The sequence below is a fragment of the Microcebus murinus genome, chromosome 16, assembly GCF_040939455.1.
Source record: "Microcebus murinus isolate Inina chromosome 16, M.murinus_Inina_mat1.0, whole genome shotgun sequence".
Classification (NCBI taxonomy): domain Eukaryota; kingdom Metazoa; phylum Chordata; class Mammalia; order Primates; family Cheirogaleidae; genus Microcebus; species Microcebus murinus.
Window position 1 is genome coordinate 41,712,212 of NC_134119.1, and position 6,000 is coordinate 41,718,211.

A 6,000-nucleotide genomic window follows, 5' to 3' on the forward strand; every position below is an offset into this window, starting at 1 on the left:
TATTAACAATATGGTCCCTAGGACTGATGTCTGTTTGCCACCCCTGCTGGTCTTTCAAGATATCTCTTAGGAAAGTTGGGTTTTGGAGTACGAGTAGGCCTTGGGGGAAATTTTAATCCCTTCTATGGTAGCAGACAGAACTGGACTAGCTGTGGTTCCAGCTTGCGTTTGTCACGATGTGGGTACAGGGATCTCACTCTCAAGCTGGGCACAGTAATGGAAGGCTGTTAATCCATCGCGGCATCTGCTCATGCTACGACCCTTTCTTAAGAATGCGACCTGAGTTGAGAGTATCAGGAAACATCCATGGAAGTGGCATCACCATGGGCATACCTACTGTTACTGGAATCTTTTGCCTTTACTGAAGCCCATCCAATTAGAATTTAGATCTGAGGGAACAGAGACTGCTGTGTTAAACTTTGGGGTTTAGTTTAGCTTTTGGATGACAGAACTGCATCACTACTTTTGGCAATATTAGCTGTTTTTTGTTGTAGCCTCAAAATTACAAAGAGAAACCTGAGATACTTGGACATTTTGTACCAAAGGGCCAATCATCCATTGAGCAGTATTAACAAATATCCCAAGAATAAGCATTTAATTTATTTCCTGTCCCTGTGGTTTCCTTGGGCTCACTACCCCTCCACCTCCCTCATTGTTGAAAAGATTTGGAAATGAAGCTTTTGTATCTATTTTCAAGGAATTTGTCCATTTCATCTATGTTGTCTAATTTGTGGTCATAAAGTTGTTTGTGATACATTCTTTTTTTATGTTTTTAATGTCTGTAAGATCTGTACTGCTATTGCCTCTTTGATTCCTGATACTGCTAATTTGTGTCTTCTCTCTTTTCTTGGTAAGTCTGGCAAAAGGTTTATCTATTTTATAGATCTTTTCATTCATTTTCTCTTTCCTTTCTCTGCTTGAAATTTCACTGGTTTCTGCTCTTTATTATTCTCTTCCTTCTGCTTGTTTTGGGTTTACTTTGCTCTTATTCTTTTAGTTTTTTAGGTGGAAACTCACATCATTGATTTGACAGCTTTTTTCTATTCTGATATTCTGTAAATTTCCCTCTAAGCATGGCCTTAGGTAACTATCACACATTTTAATATGTTGTATTTTCATTTTTATTTACTTCAAAATATTTTCCGTTTTGCCTTGTGACTTCTCTTTGATGAAAAGGCCATTTAGAAGTATGTTCAGATATTTGGTTTGGTGTCTTTTTGAGCTCTAAGAATGGAGTAGCAATATATTGGAGACTCTTCGGTGAGAAGATATTTGGGTTTATACATGGCAACATGGTACATTTTTCACGATGAAGTGAAACACTGTCTTGCTGATGTCATTGTATGAGCTTGAAATTATATCTGCAGCTATTTTGTTATGCTTATATATATGTATGTCTTTATTTTATTTTATTTTTAATTTTTATGTTTATTTCAGGCTATTACGAGGATACAAACATTTGGTTGCATTTTATGTCTTTGCCTCACCCAGGCGAGGATTAGAGCCTTGCCCTTCCCCTCTACAGCGCTCGCTGTGTCCGTTAGTTGTGAGTTTACCCTCCCTGAACCCCTTATATATATGCCTATGTTAATAGGATTTGAAGGCAAATATTGGAATCTTTCTTAGTATTTTGTCTTCTCTTTGTTCTTTTTAGTGCACTATCATTGGACAGAACTGGATCCTGAAAAATTCGAGATGCTAAGCACCTACACTGCTTTAAGAATTTGGGACTGAAACATGAAAAGGAAGACAGATATAAGAAATGGGGAACGCAAACAGCCCTGCAAAAGACACCAAAGGACGGCTTTGTCGTTCTCTGTTGTTGCCGTGGTCTGGTGGCAGTGGGTGCTGCCGGCGCGGGGCGCCTGTGGTGGGCGTGTTCGCTCACGCTCCCCACAGGAAGGCTTTCTTGGCTCCCTCTGTGTCTTGGCTTGCTTTTGGAACAGACTGGCCCAACATCATTTGTCACCAAGTCCACTGTGGTGTATTCTGCGTGTCCATGGTGGGTCTCTAACACACTCATGCTGTCCCTGTTCTTTCTAACCCTGGTTCATAAGCCAGGCCTGTGTTAAGGTATAAAGAGAACAATCATCAATGATAATGTGTTGTGTGAGACCTTTGCATCTTGTAAATTTTCTCTTTTTTCTAAAAATGAATAATAATAAAGCTCTAGATCTCAACAAACCACTTTATTATCAAACAAATTCTGCTGTGTTTCTGCTTAACTGCACTTCTGTAGAAATATAATACATCTGACTTCTCTCTATTTATAGTGACACTTCTTTTCAAATAGCCCTCTTGCAAGAGGCTCTCCCTGACTGACCCACACAAGCCTCTGATTCCACAGTGAGAGCCTATCTATCTAGTTTATAACTAATGACATTTTACTTGGAAGTGAGATGGCGGGAAAGAGGGGGGTCGATGACAAGGGAATTCAGTTTCAGAATGGCCAGACCATTCTGACTGAGACCAAGTGTGGCTGCACATCTGGTCTTCCCACCTTTGGGAGGTGAGAGAAAGGCCTTAGCGTGGTGGGCTGTTCACATCCCTTTTTCTAGTAGCTGCACAGTTGTCCATATGTCCAAGTCAACATACCCAGCATTATGTGAAGAAAGAACCAGATTCTGCTGAAGTAGTTTCTCAGTTAAATTTTAGTCTACTAGTGGTACATACAAGAGGGTCGTTTTTGACATTATATAATGATAAGTTTTATTTATATATATAAAATATGAATGCTTATATGAATAGTTATTCTTTCTTGAACTTTTGTTTGTCTAACTATAGAAGAGACATCCTTATTTGTCATTTTTATAATGCCGAAAGTGTCTTGCACGACCTTTATAATAACTTTTGAGTCCCTCCAGTCTGACCTAGTTGTCTACTTCAAATGAAAACTTATTAGAAAATGTGAAAAACGACAAAGCTCAGATCACATCTGCAGTGTACATTCGAGTGCCTGGAATATAGAGTTGGAAAAGGATCCGCCAGATTGCTTTGTTCTGAACCAGTACAGACGGTTTAGTATAATCCACAATAGTTTAAACCTCCAGATTTGAGTCGTTACATCACAGATGCAGATCCTGGGAAGCTCCCTCGTGGCTATGGGCAGTGAGGTGCAGGAAGCTCTCCTGTTTGAGTTATCTAAGCAGGGTTTTCACAGAGTGAATTCAAATTCATTTTAAAGCTACGTGAATCTACACTTCTGTAAACTCAGCTGTAGGGTGTGGCTTGCTGAACATTTGTCATACATTTCTCTGCCATGACATTTTATCGCTTCCAATTAATGCTCATTGCACAGTTGCAGCCTGTGCTTGTGGTCAGGGGTGATGAGGATCGCACACAGATAGGAGCTCTCGTGCATGACATTTGGACAGTGATGAATGAGAAAGGAGCTGGTTGCCTACAGCCCACTTTCTGAATCCCATTGTAAAAGGACATAGACAAGCTGGAGTATGAGCAGATCATAGGATCAAGTTGCGGAAGGGTCTGAAACCATGAAGGAAGACTAGCTGAAAGAGCTGGGGCTAAAAACAGAATATCTGAAAAATGTAGAAGGGACACTGGATCAGGAACAAAAATGGTAGCAATGGGTGTAAGTTGCATTAACATAGATGCTGGCTCTCTAACAACACGGTTCAAGAGTGGGCATTGATGTTGGGAGCTCTTGGTATTGGAGCACGAGTTCTGACCCTACTGTGTGATAGAAGATCTTTTAATTAATTTGAAAATCTTCCTTCCCTCACAGTATGCTGGAAACATGATAAAGGTCAGAAAATCTTTACTACTTTTGTAGCACTGGTTTAAGGATGCTTTTTCCATCATCCTGAAGATCACCTTCAACTCCTGGGATCAGAAAAGAAGCAGTGAGTAATCTAAAGTCTGGCCTAAGGGGGTCAGATCTAACCACTGGGAAAGGTTATAGAGCAAAAGAGGCTCAAGAAGAAACCCCATAACTTCCCCAGTCACATCAAAAAAGTGGTTGATTTCCACTCCCACTTTACTCTCCTTCTGAAGGTCATTTCCAAGTCTTAACTATGGAACTAATGGCTAAAATTAGATTTTGGGTGCAGTTCTACTTGCAGCATATAAAACTCTCTTTACATCCCTCCTAACATCTGTAACTCCTGCTTGCTGCTTATTTATAAAGCTTGCTGTTTATTGTCTGTTAAAACAGCATTCGAATGAGGATAGGAGAGGAGAATCGTACCATGTATGGCTTTTCTGAGAAGCGTTGGCAGACTGCAGGCCCAGGACTTTAAACAGAGAGCACTGTGCCGATAACACTGTAGCCGGACCCATTTCATCTTGCCTTCCTGGTTTACTTTATAGGAGACCAGGCTCTTGTGGCTACACAAAACATAGACCAAATAAAGGCATCTGCTGGGGCTGGATGCTCTGTAGCAGCGCCTCGTGGCTGGTAATCGTAGGGAGGGCATATTCTCTACCAAGCTGCATCCTGGCTATAGATGGGTGCCAACTGGCATATAGAGAATTTGACATTTCATTGTTTTGATCATAAGGAACAAATGGTTCCACAAACAGCCCTTTTCCTTTGATACGGTATCTTTGGGTAACTCCAAAGCCAGAGAGGTGATCTTTTCTGCCACTGATTTGTAGATTTTCTGCCCCTTTTTTAAGCCAGCCACTTTCAGAATTCCTAATTTGCAATTCATTGTTGATTTGGGTCTTTTAAAAATAAAATTCAAGAACCTCATCTCAGAAAACATAGAATAATATCAAAAGTAGAGCCTCTCACTGATTGTATTAGAAAAGAACAGGGAAGCTGCTGTTTTCAGGGGAGCCTGCCTTCTGCAGGTGCTGCTGTGTTTTCATTCTCTCTTGGGGTACAGACACCAGTGTATTCCACTTTTTAAGAGGTTCTGGGAAACAAAACTTTAAATTCCCATTATGAAAGTCTCTATTAGTGATGGTATTTTAGGTTGTTAAATCTAAATTGCTACATTAATTTTTGATAATATATTTAATATTTGTAGAGGCCTTAAAATAACTTGTTTGTATCTTCCCTGAGGATGGGTGAGTTAGAGGCTCCATCATTGAGCAGGAAATGCACTGGGGGTGGTCTGTGGAAGGTGCTGCAGCCCACAGCCTCCCTGCAGCAGGGAGAGGGACTTGGGCCCAGGCCTGGGTCCTAGCAGGTGGCCTCAAAGGAGAGCAGAAGTCTGTAGGAAGAGGCAAGTTGGCCAGGTGACAGCAGGGGCAATGGAGGAGGGAAAACACAAGTACTGCTGTCTCCAGGTGTGAAGAGGGATGTTTAGACATCTGCCAGCAGGTTGGTAGGACTGGACTTGGGGAGAGAGGGGCCACGTGGAGGAATAGGGACCAGACTGCAGAGTTCTGGTAAGTCATGATAATGCCTTTAGGCTTCATCACATTCCCCTGCCCTTTTTCTCCAGGCTGATTTGTTCTAGTTCTTCAGCTCTTTCCCACATGACATGACCATAAGCACGACCCTGGAGAACTGGGTGCAGTTCTGCCAGTGTGGTGTGACCAAGGCCCCTTGGTGTGGACCACGGGGTTGCACAGACTTGGGGTGGAATCCTGGCTGGCTGTCGACCTGCTACGTGACCTCAAGACAGTTTGTTTACTCAGCTGTATGAGCATCTATTCCCTCATCTGTCAAACGAAGGCAGCACTTGCCCCTTGGCCTGTGGTTGTGAGGCTTACCTGAGAGGAGTCTCGAACTCAGCACAGCCCAGAGGTGACACCCAGAGTGAACAGTCCCCTTCCCTGCAAGCTGCATCTCATCTTTGCCTAACACCGAGCCTGCAAGTGACTGGAATCCCCAGGTTTATTCAGTGCAACCGCCGTCCTCTGGGCAGCGCAGAACCAAGTGAAGAGCTTACTCGTATTCCTGTTGGGCTCAGCCTGTGGCCTGGACTACTGAAATATCTCAGATGTCACGTTGGCTATGCCTCTCAGCTTGTGTCGTCTTCAGATGTGTTTGCTGCATCTCCAAGTCTTGGTCAAACACGATACACA

General features: G+C 42.4%; 1 protein-coding gene across 1 annotated transcript in view; it reads left to right on the top strand.

The window, feature by feature from the left end:
* Positions 1-1,736, top strand: part of DTD1 (D-aminoacyl-tRNA deacylase 1) — a 156,479-nt gene extending 154,743 nt beyond the window's left edge. Inside the window, exon 6 of the mRNA XM_012779997.2 lies at positions 1,655-1,736. The gene's annotated coding sequence lies outside the window, so the exon portion shown is untranslated. The remainder of the gene's footprint in view (positions 1-1,654) is intronic.
* The last annotated feature ends 4,264 nt before the right edge of the window (positions 1,737-6,000 follow it).